A 12733-nucleotide genomic window follows, 5' to 3' on the forward strand; every position below is an offset into this window, starting at 1 on the left:
GGATCACCTGAGGTCAGGTTTTCAAGAGGAGACCCCCCAAAAAAAAAAAAAAAAAAAAAAAAAAAAAAAAAAAAAAAAAAAAAAAAAAAAAAAAAAAAAAAAAAAAAAAAAAGAATCCGAGCAAGGACATTTGTTTAGGGATGGGCGGAGTCAAGAAAGAAGTTTCTTTCTTTCTTTTTTTTTTTTTTTTTTTTTTGCAGATGGTGTCTTTTCTTGAAATAATCAACATCTTCCCACACCTTTGGAAGTTGTTTTTCCCCAGAAGGCAGAGGAATTATGAGAGGCAGGGCTCTGGATACTCTCTCCTCATTTTCAGGCAGTCCCCAAAATCCAGGAGCTGTAAGACCTCTGGGCCACATAGTGGCAGAAAGTGACATTAGCTAGCAATTATGCCATGTCTTCCCTATGCGCCATCCCTCCACTACCATTATCAGCTGCTCATGCGTAGGAGGACCATCCAATGAGCTCTAGGAACATCACCCCTGAGATGCACGTGGACACTCACCATCAGGCCCACCTCAGGGACCAGCACACCACAGCCTAAGGACCGAAGCCACGTGTTTTTGTAAGTGAAGTGTCTGGTCCACAGCCATGCCCATTCATTTACACTTCGCTTATGACTGCTTTCAAGCCACAACATGAGGGTGGAGTCATTATGATAGGAACTGTTTGGCCCTCAAAGCTGAAAAGGGGTTATGTGGCAGGAAAAAAGTTTGCCAACTCCTGATCCATCCAATTAGAACTAGAAGTGTGCCTGCAGAGCTTGTCACGTCCCTTCATTGCTGTTTTGCATCCGTGTCACAGACCTGCTACCTGGGCGAAGCTTCTTGTCCTTCTAGCACACTGCGGGTTTTAGGAACGACTCTAAGGAAACAACCCCAAACAAGGCATCCTCAGAACAGTCCCACAGCCAGGTGACCTCGACACCGGAAGATAGCTTAGGAACTGAAAGACCCTCCAGGGTTTAACACTGCTTAACTGCCAAGTCATTTCAGTACCAATCCTCCACCCCAGGAAGAAAGAGAGTGTCCAGTCCTCTGCCATGATGGTGACCAGGACACATTCTCATCTTAGTTTCTTCCTCTGTGTCTTTCTGCTTCTGTTCTTGCTACTTACTGCACAGACTCTGCCTCATATTAGTACTCCCACTAGAGAGAGTTTGGTGGTCTTGTGAGATAACATTGTCACTTTGAGTAGAGCTTCCTGGCTAGACCACGTCAGAGGCCACTGGCAAGCCTGTAGCTTCCTGTCCCTTGGCTCAGGTGTTCTGCTGTGGTCCCTCAGCTGGGGTCGTGATGGGGGTAGCTGCACTGACCTGATAGTGTCTCCTTCAGGTAGGTTGAAACAGTCTTCAGTGCTTCCCATATTCAGAGGTGGAGGTCAGTGAGTCCTGGTTAGACAGTACCTGCCCTGTAAGCCCCAACATCTGTCCTCAGCTAAATGACCTCATGTGGTCCCCAGTGACCATATTTCTTACCAGGACCTGAGGTAGAGGTGGCCAATCAGGGCAGTATCTTGCGCTCGATTTGCTAGGGAGACTGTGTTCTCTCCCTCCCATACTTTTCCTCCTTAGGGCATTGCTCTCTGCAGCATCTTTGCCTAACTTGGCTTCTCTGCGAAGTTCACAAGTTATTCAGAGAGATCTGTCCTCCCCACTCCCCAGAATCTTCAGTGAGGCATGAAAAATTCAGTCATTTGGCTCATTCAGACTTTCCAGATGTCTGATGTTGGGCAAGAGATGCATGCTGCTGACGGATGGCACATTTTTACCTTCCACCCATGTGTTTGACATTGTGCAGATGTAGGCATGTGGAAAGGAAGACTGATTTGTTTTATTAATGAACAAGTGATGAAATAACACTGGAGAAACTTGATGAGTCACACGTAATCCTACTCTTCTCATACAACAATCATTTCTACTCTTGCATAGTTTTTCTTGTTTTGTTCGTCTTAGATATATAGAAATATAATTGCAAACACAATATTGCCATCACTTGGTAATTGACTTCTTTCATCATATGTACCCTCCCTCATTATCTTTAAAATTATTGATCTTAATGACTTCCTAGTAGGCCTTGGGAATGGATATACCATTTCCTTAATGTAGTGATTAAGAACATGGTCTTGGGGTTAGCCAGCCTCATTGAAAACCTAATAGCTCTGGGAACTTGGGCAAGTTAATAATTTAATCTCCCTGAGTCTCAGTGTCTACATCTATAAAATGGAATTAATAGTAATAACTCATAGAGATGTCAGGGTTAAAATGAGATATTACACAGTTGACCCTTGAACAGCACAGGTTTGAACTATGGGGATCTACTTAGACTCAGATTTTCTTCCATCTAGCCACCCCTGAGACAGCAAGACAACCCCCTCTTTTTCTTCCTCTTCTTCCTCTTCCTCTTCTTCCTCAGCTGACTCAATGAGAAGACAATGAGGATGAAGACCTTTGTGATAATCCATTCCCATTTAATGAATAGTAAATACACTTTCTCTTCCTTGTGATTGTCCTAATAACGTTTTCTTTTCTCTAGCTTACTCTATTGTAGGAACACAGTAATAATAGTAATAATACATATAATGTATAAAATATGTGTTATCAACTGTTTATGTTATTGGCAAGGCTTCTGGTCAACAGTAAGCTGTTAGTAGTTAAGTTTTGGAGGAATCAAAGGTAATGCTGGGATTTTTACTTCCTGGGGATTCAGTGCCCTAACCCCTGTGTTGTTTAAGGGTCAATGGCATATAAGTCTGTGTATCAGTGTGTGCATCAACTGTGTATCAGCCAAGATAGGCTGTTATGCTGTGTTAACAAACAACCCACAAGTCTCAGTGGCTTAAAAAAATAACAAGGTTTTTCCTTCCTTTGGTTGCACACACATCTTGGGTTGACTGGTGGTGGGGAGAGGATGGCAGTAGAGAGAGGGTGGCAGTGGGGAGAGGGTGGGAATGGGGAGAGGGTGGGAATGGGGAGAGGGTGCTGCTATTCTACTCATTGTAGTTGCTTAGGGACTCTGGCTGACAAAGCAAACATGGGTCACTTCCGTTTACAACTCACTTGACAGAATTACGTGGCCCCACCCACCAGCAAGGGGGAACAGAAGTACAATTTTGCCTTGTGTTCTGGAAAAGGAAAACTAAAACTATTTGATAATTTCCACAGCAAAGAAGTATGGAACTATATGCTATTATAATTATTTCTACAACATATAAGCAAAATGAAATAATGCATGTAAATTTCTTAGCTCAGCTTCCCAGGAATATAGGCAGCACTCAGTAAAGGGCAGACACTAGCATCATTACTATTATTTTCATTACTGTGCTTTTTCAACTTGTTTGCTATTATAGGTAGCACCTTGCCAAATATCCTCATGCAGATGTTTCTGTTTTTTGCTGCTTTTGAATTGTTCCCTAAGGATGAATCCTCAAGAGTACTATTAAGTGCCTAAGCTTTGGGGTGAGGAAGAGGAAGACTCCAATTCTTACTTAACAGAAAAAACAAATTTACTGGATGAGGAACCAAGGCCAGAAGTTGTGCTTGCCGTGGTTAAAAATTTCTAGTTTATATTTTTAGGTGCTAAGCAGAGGTAATGAATTTTTACTTTTTTATATCAGGCTACACCCCCTACAACTACAGTTGAATTTCAGCTTTGTGATACTCCTGTAGGCGTTACTCTGTGTCCGACTGGTGTGCAGTCTTGGCCCTGCTGAATTCTCATTGGTTGAATGCACTTCAGGTGTGTCACGTGGTGCTGTCATTCACAAGAGCTGAAGCAGAGTTCGAGTAACTACATTTGTTGTGACAGTAATGGTGTGCACATTTGATACAGCATGTAGTGTAATGGTCTAGATTCAGACCCAAGGTCTAGCCTGAGGCCCCAGGTTATAATTTGTGTAGTTCTCCCTCCAATAGCCTTGCTTCTGGCTCTGGACAGGTACTTAAGTTTCATGTTTTCATTTATTCCTTGATAAAATAGATACAGTAGTATCTTGGCATCCAATAGGTATAACATAACCTTGTTATCTCTTCTCTTGCACAGAGGCAAAATATCCTTATGGCTTCTGCTAAGCACAGTCATATTGGAAAGAGAATGTTTGCGGATTTGTCTATTAAATATTTAGATCAGTGGTTCGCATCTCTCAATGTGCACCCGAGTCACCCGGGGGAACTTAAACACACTGAAGTCTGAATCCCACTCTGAGGATTCTGATTTAATTGGGCTGGAGTGTAGCCTGGCCATTGGGATTTTTAAAAGCTCCCCAGGTGATTCAAATATTCAGCAAAGTTTGAGAACTGTTGACTAAACCGGTGGTTCTCAAACCTGCGTGTGTTGCAGAATTCCCTGGAGGGCTTGTTAAAACCCAGCATGCTGTAACCCACCTCCAGAGTTTCTGAATCAGTGTTCAGTAGTTGTGGGGTGGAGCCTGCTAGCAAACTGCATTTCTGACAAGTTCCCTGGTGGTGCTACTGTCGCTAGTGCAGGATCCACACGCTGAGAGCCACTGATGGAAGGCACCATTCACTCTGTGCATCCTGCCTCCCGGGAAGGGTTTTGCAAGGGGGAAATGGGAGCAAGCCTTGTGGAGGCAGGAGGATGGATAGAATATCCTCTCAGGATCTTCCTCAGACCTGAGAACCGCGGAGCTCTTTCCTGAGATGCTGTCACTGTCGGCAGAGTCTCAGAAGGACAGCTTGCTCCATAGCTCCTTTTCTTAAGGAGCTGGCAGCCAGCTGAAGCACTCAGATGGGGCTCGGCTCGGCTCAGCAAGCCTGTGCCACCAGCCCTCCTGTGAACTGCAGACATCAGTCTCCCTCCTTCCATTACCTCCATTAGCATGGTTATTTGTGGCAATTCCTCTTCCTGGCTGCTTGGGATACAAAGTGCTGACTGCGAAGCTACACGTGATGTCTGAAACTTCCAGGACAGAAGGAGGGATCTGATGGTCTCTGACCCAGGTGACCAGAGCAGCACCAGGCAGGGGTGGGGGACCATGATGTAGTAGCAGCTGGGGAGGGGGAGGGTGTGGGCAGAAGAGGAGGCTGGCCAGAGTCACTCTGAGCCAAAATATCCAAATGAAGCCAACTGGCCTTAAGATACCTGAGCAATTTGAGGACAAAGCAGGAATTTTTTTTCTCTATTATTATCTGGATAAATGTGGTTATGAGGAGGTGGTGTGTGTAGGGGGTGGGGAACTGTGGGGAAAGGATAGGGATAGAAATATAATATTTTTGCATATCATCTGAATGACTGGCGTATACATTCTATGGCATGGAAAGGGGATAATTTAATCATCCTGAGTTTACAGAGGGAAAACGCTCAGTCCTACAGACCTTCTGCTTCAGCAGATAAAAGCTTCTCAGAATTAACAACAACAAAAGCAATAGTAATAGCTAACACGATGTAGCACTGACTCGGTGCCAGGCACTTTACGAAGCACATCATTTACATTAACTCATTTCATCCTCACATCAACCCTATGAGGTAGGGACTATTATTATTCCCATTGTACAGTCGCGTAAAGTGAGGCTTAGAGTGTTAAGTGACTTACTCAAGGTCATACAGCTAATAAGGATTTGAACTCAGGCACTTTGGTACCAGGGGCCGTGTTTTTAGTCCTGGAGGGGCTGCTTGTGAGAGATTCTGGCACCAGCACGGAACCTGAGTTCATTCCACATCTGTGGTTAGGTTCTGTGGGCTGGGAGCAGGGGCGTGGCTGCTTCCCAGCCCAATCGTTATGAGGACAAGTGTGTTGCCTGAATATCACTCTCTCTAGGGTTGTTTCTCTGCCTGAAGGCTCCTCATGCAAAGCGATTCCTGGTCTACTTTAGGGAAGAGAGCAGACCTTCCACATGAGAAGGCAGAGTTAACTTCACGATCTTCCCTTTTTGGGTCCAGTCTCTGCACCCTCTGGATGCCTTCATGATGCCCTAAGCTCCCCCATCATCATGTCTATCTAGACATGCCTCTCTCTCCCTCCTTTCCAGTCTTACAGGAGGTGTCCCATAACCACCCTCAAATAAATCTAATGGACATATCACTAAAGGGAGAAAACCGTACGTTGTAGTTGCAGTTTCCCCAAACATCCAACCACCTCAAGCACAAATTCATTCTCCCTTCTGCTCATCACTCTTTCCTTCTCTCTTCTCACTAATCATCACCTGGGGGATACACGAGAAAAAACAAGTGGACCAAGAGCTGGTCAAGCCGAAGTTTGGTCCAACTCTGACACTAACCATGAACCCGTCCACAAATCCTGCAGTATTGTTAGTGGTTATGAGCAATGATCTATGGCATCAGGCAGACATGGGCTGAAATCCTAGCACTGCCATTTTTGGACATAAGGCAAGTGACTGTATCTGGTCCCTGATGTGCAAATGGGGAAAATCATTCTGATCCAGTAGGGTTACTGAGAGAACCAAATGACTACAAGCCAGGAAAATGCTCAGCACAATATCTGGCACAGAGTACAAGAATTCAATTAATGGTAATTAGGATAGCTGTTATTATGATTGCTCTCCTCTCTGACTCAGTTTCCTTGGGGGTTGGACTGCTTGATTTCCGAGGGCCCTCCCAGCTCCAGCATCCTCTGACTCATTGGCATCCTTCTTGTTTCAGGTTTTTTATTAGATTTCCACGACTGACTCATCTTTCTCCATCTCTCTCCTTATCATCACCCTCCATGAAAAATGCACCCTCCTTCCCTTTGTATTCAGGTCATTGCCCCATCATCTCTGCCATGGGGGGTCGAATAATCCAAGCCAGCCAGACCCCTGCATGCCACTGCCAGTCGGAGTCAGATTCCATTGGATTTATGAGGCACCAGAGGAGTAGGTAGTCGATATGAATAACCATTACATTGGGGAGGGTTTTTTCTTCTCCCTCTGACTGATGACAGCTAAATTACAGCTAAATATAGGCCCTGAATTTGCATGAATCTGCAGCTTGCCACAGCCAGGCTGGGGGTTTTATTGACAGCTGAGGCACTGGAGGCAGGCAGGCACCTGCTCCAGTACACCTCTTCCAGAGGAAGCTTGGAGTCAGGGAGAGTGCACCCCTCCCTCACCCCTCTCCAAGAGATGCTGTCTTCTCTCCAAGTCTCCAGCCTTGTTGGTTCCAAACAAAGAGCTTAGGCATGGGTTTGAATCCCAGATCTGCCATCTAGTTGTGTGATCCTAAGCAAATTACTTAACCACTCCCTATCCCTTCCCCTGCCTCTGTTTCCCCATTGCTACAACGGGGCTAATAATAGTTCACTGTTATCTCACATAAAGTTCTGACATAGGCTCCTCCAAGTTTTGATCTTGTCATACCAGTATGTGTATATATATATATATATAGTCCTTGGGTTATGGCTTCAAAATCCCAAAATGACAGCTTCAGGCATCAAATCGTATCGCAATCAAATTCAAGGAAGGAAGAAGGAGGCAGCTTTCTATGTCACCTCCCTTTTAATCAAGGAGCATAATTTTGCATAGAAGCAACAAGGAGACTTCCCCTTTATGGCTCATAGAAATAACAACAACAGTAGCATTTATCGAGTACTTACTACGACAGGCACCTTTTCATATACTTTCCATGCATTAACTTAATACAACAATCCCAAGAAAGAGGTGCCATTTCTAAGATGTAGAGAGGTTAAAACAACTTGCCCAAAGCTGCTCAACAGGTAACTGTCAGAGCTGAGATTTGGACCCAGATAGCTCGGCTGTAGAGCTCAGGTTCTGTAACTGGAATTTAAATGATGGTTGTATGTTCACTTGTTCAGCCTTAGAGCATGACTGGTAAAAGATGAGATCCCAGGGCCAATGAAGCGACCTACTTTCCTGAGCACAGTAGACTTAGCTAATAAGAAAATCAATTGGGGGTCTACATACTAAGGCAGAAGGGGAAATGGTTTGGGGTAGAAACCAGAGTTGTCTACCCCACTACTTCCCACGTTGCTAGAGGGAGAAAAGACAGAATGCCCATCTTCATCTGTTTAGGTTGCATGACAAAATACCAAATATCAAGGGGCTTATACAACAGAAATTAATTTATTAAGGGCTGGGAAGTCCAAGATCAAGATGTTGGCAGGGTAGGTAAAAGACCTCTTCTTTTGGCTGGTAGATGGGCAGCATCTAGCAATGGGCTCACATGACCACTTCTTTGTGTGGGGAGGAGAGAGGAAGAGAGACACTCTCTGGTGTCTCTTCTTATAAGGACACCAATGCCATCACAGGGCCTTCACCCTGATGACCTCATCTAACCCTAAGTACCTCCCAAGGGCCCCATCTCGAAATACGATCACATTGGGGGTTAGGGCTTCCACATATGAATTTGGGAGAGGGTCACAATTCGGTCATAGCAAACCCTAAGTGCCTTTTTCAAAGTAGATGCTCAGTAAACGAAAGTTCCCCTCTCCTCCTACAATTATTGTTTTGATTCGTTATTCGGACATGTAGAGCAAGATGAACCTTAAGACTCTACAACCTAGTTGGAGAGAGAAGACAAGAACCAGTTAAGTCATGACTCACCATGACATTTGTTTAAGGGCCAAATGCCTGGACTTATTCAGAGATTGCCAGATGGGACTTCTCCTATCAATCATGATGGCCAATTTGCTGAACTTCCAGATCCACCCTGGACTGAAATACAACAGAGCAGATCCCAGTTACCTTAGAGACAGGCTTTTGGATCTCTTGGCTTAGAACATTTGAGGATAAAAAAATCTCAGTTGGCAGGATCTGTTTTGGAGAAAGATTATTTTCTGTGGCTGGGGAAAGCTGGACTAAATGTGGATGAGACTCAGGCTTAAAGTCTGTGACATCATCAGAAGATACTAAGGGAGACATCATAGTAAGGGAGAAACAAAGCACATGGTATCAGGTTCAGCCAGCCTGCCTACAGTGTCTCACTGGGCAGAGCTATGAGTGGGCTGATATTTGAGTGAGAAGTGGGCAGAGAGATAACACCATTGCAAAGTTTGGGGAAAATATCAACGAAGGAGAAGCATTGGCATTAGAAATCAAGGGCTTGGAGGTACCAGCTGCCACATGGATTATGCCAGAGTGAATGTGGAAATATGTGCCTGCTGCATGGAGTTAATGCAGCCATCGGAGGAAGAAAGCCAGAGAGATGCCAACCACAGCTGAGTCCAGGTCTTCCTCAAGGAGTGCGGTTGGTGTGGTTATCAAAATGCCGTATGAAAGGCCATAAAACGAGAAGCTCCTGTGATGTCACTGGAGGAGCCAAGTCAGGACAGGTGACAAGGGGGCGGGGATGTTCAATGATGCAGCTTCCAAACTGGCCTGGGTCTAAATTCCATCTCTACCATTACTACCTGGTGATCTCGGACAATTACTGAAATTCTCCAGATCTCTCTCTCTCTCTCCCCCCCTCTCTGTCTCTCTCTGTACTTGACTTCTGAAGACAATGATGGTCCTTGAGGATAACAGGAAATGTGTATGCAAAGTGACCAGAAGTGTCTGGTACACAGTAGCAGGGAGATTGTGAGCACTATCGTTTTTAAGTTAATTGAAAAGTGAATGGAGACAGGCTGCCTCTGTCCTATGGGCCTTCCTGCCAACCAGAGCAGGTACCCAAGGCTTTGGGGATGAAGGACCAGAGTTGGGAAAAATGTCACCCTGGGAGAAACTCTTTGAACCTCTCCTTGATGGAAGATGAATCAATGGTCAGCCTCATTTCTGAAATGAGGCAAGTCCTCTAATCCCAACTTTTCATCTCATTTTCAGCATTTCCAAGGCCTCCTCATGGAGGTCCCAGCCCCTTTGTTTTCCAGGATTAACCCAGAGAGAGGCTTGCTTTGAGGACCTATCCCCACTCCCTAGATGACCTGGATTGGCCATGGGGCTTGGATTCTAGTGGTCTTTTTGAGGGTTCTTGGCAGTGCTCACCCATTCAAAGTTCCATCCCCTGGGCACTCTTGGTCTGTGGCCAGCCCTAACCTCCTTCAGAGCTTAATAGCAAGAGGCTTTTGTCCTGGAAACAGTAGCGGGTTAGAATAGTCTGCTCTTTGCAGAACAAAAGCAGAGAAATCCTTGTTGGAGACTGGGGTGGCTCCCTGGCATTTTCCTCACCAGATCCCTTGGCTATGTCATGTTTTCTACCCACAGCTTCCCACATCTAATCCTCCAAGGTGCTCAGGGTACCGTGTTTTCTGCCTGGGTCCTCAGTTTGGCCACTCTTCTCACCCCTAAATGAGCTCAGTTTTGTTTCCCTTCTGGAATGCCAGAAAAGACCTGGCTTTGGGTCTCACTCTTCCCCTAGTCATTACTCTGCCCTTCAGAAATATCCTTCTCTGCTCATCCTGCCAGCAGCACTGATTCCTCTCGGACCATGAACTGATGGAGTAGGTCTGCCTCTGCCCTCTTAGAGCTTGGAATCTGTCACCATGGCTGGCTTCCCTTGACACTTGTTCTGTTTGCAGTTGCCCTGCATCCCTGCTAGCTCCATCGTCATGTCCCTGTATGTGTCTGCCATCTCCCAGAATGGCTGGCAGCTAGCCAGTCTCTGCTCAGTTGTGCAGGCATGGGAGCTAATAGCTTGGAAGCATGAACTTTAGGATATCATCTCTCATTCCCTTGCAAACTTTAAATTTGGATATAAAATATTATACAGGTATGCATGTCCAATGCTTTCTTTAAGTGGTCCTTGAGCTACAAGAATGTTACAGTCCTGTGGAGGAGAGTCCTTCTCAATACTCTTGATCATACGTTAACCTTTATGGTCAAAGGCAGGCCCGTGTCTTGTTCACCTTTGTATGAGTTGTTCTTAGCCCAGTGTCTGACACATCATAGGCACTCATTAAATATTCATTGTGTGAATAACTGATCAATGAATGAATGGACTAAGAGATGGTACATCTAGTGGGAAAGGAAAGAACTTCCTCTCCAAGGCCCCTGGAAGACAAACATGCACCTCTGCACAGATATTGCCAGTAACAGGAAGGTCCTTTGTTTGTAAGACAACTTATTACACTGTTTTATTGCTATATAGAGCTGAGTTCTGTCCTTCTTCCACTTCCACCCTCTGGCTCAAGTATTGGCCTGGGAGCTGCCTGGGATTCACTCCGCCTCTTGGGCCCTTCAAAGGGCCACCCACATCAGAGGTGCAGCATCACCTTCTCAGCCTCTGCCAACACAAATACCATTGCTGTCCCCAGTCAGATACACCCAAGACAAGTTAGGGGAGTAGTCCCCACCCTCTGGGAAGTGTCATCCTTAGACAGATCAACTCATTATAAGTTTCTGTTCCCAGAGTGGACCATAATTCTCTTGACAGAACAAAGAGTATCAGAACAAAAGAGCCTTACAGCTGATATAAACAGATCACCCTAATTTACGGACAAGAAGACTGATGCCCAGAAAGGGAAAAGGTGCTCTGCAGGTCATGTGTCTGGAACTGGAGCCCAACTCCTCTGGCTCCCAGCTGGGTGCCCCTCTCGCTGTGCTCTGTGGCTCCCTTCCTGCAGTTCTCAGCATCACACTTGGGGGTGACCAAAGTCCTGTACCTCCTGATAGTCTCCACCTATGTGTCCCTTTGGAGCTGACAGTGGCTCGGGCTCCTCCCTGCTTTGCTGAAGCGTAGCAGGGCCTGGAGGTCAACCCTGAACCCTCAGTGTGTGGGACCTGGCTTGGCAATTTGTCAGGTATGCCAATTCCTCACGCAGTTTGGAGTAGTGTTGAAGAGCGTGGCCTCTGGAGCCAGGCTGTGTATGGTTCAAATCCTGGTTCTGCCACTCCCTAACTGTGTGGTCTTGGGCAGATTTCTTGTCTGTGCCTCAGCTTCATAATCTTCACAATGAGATAAAAATAATATCTAAATCATAGGGCTGCTTGAGGCTCAAATGAAGGCAAAGTGTTTAACTCAGAACTAGGTAAGTCTTAGCTCTTATGAGTGCTGGCTCCCATCCTGATTTCCCTACATTGGCTGGAGCCGGCTCACCTGGACCAACAACCACCCCTGTGGCAACCCTATCCCAGGTAACCTTCTGTGCTACAAGACATTGTACCTGCTGTACGTGAAGCAGAGCTCAGCAGGATCCCCTGTTTCTGAAGACACCTGCTGTCCTATGATGCTTCTAACGAAACCATCTGAGGAGGCCTCTGGTGCTGGGCAGTGTAGCATAGTGATTAGAGTCAAAATGGGCTCTGAGCCTGATCCCCTAGGTTCCCATCTCAGCTCCCCCACTCTCTAGATGTAAAGTTACTTTGTCTTTCTTTGACTCGGTTTCCTTACGAGCAAAGGAGGGATGAGAGTACCTGCCCTGGGCATTGTATGAAAATTGAATAACACTTATAAAGGACAATGTTTGATGTTCAGTATATCATTGTTAGTAGTGATGTTAGTTTATATTTATTTAGCGCTTAGTGTGTGCCAGGCACAGTTTCAAGTGCTTTTAAATATATTAATTCACTTAATCTTCACAATAACCCTATGAAATAGATTCAACTTTTATCCTCTGTTGTCAGTGAAAAAAACTAAGGCTTGGAGAAATTGAGCAACTTGCCTGTGATTAAGATTTGCAGCCCGATGCTCATATCCTTATTCACACCCAGCACCATGGGATTGTCACACACAATAGCAGTGGGATTGTCACACATAATAGCAGTGGCTGCAAAATCTTTTGGATTGGTACTAGAACTTGTGATGTATTTCAAGCAGGTATGAGACTGCCTGGAGCCATCTTTCTTCAGAAAGACTGAGCCAGCACTGGAGATACAGATCAGCAT

This window comes from Theropithecus gelada, chromosome 1 (genome assembly GCF_003255815.1).
Source record: "Theropithecus gelada isolate Dixy chromosome 1, Tgel_1.0, whole genome shotgun sequence".
Taxonomy (NCBI): domain Eukaryota; kingdom Metazoa; phylum Chordata; class Mammalia; order Primates; family Cercopithecidae; genus Theropithecus; species Theropithecus gelada.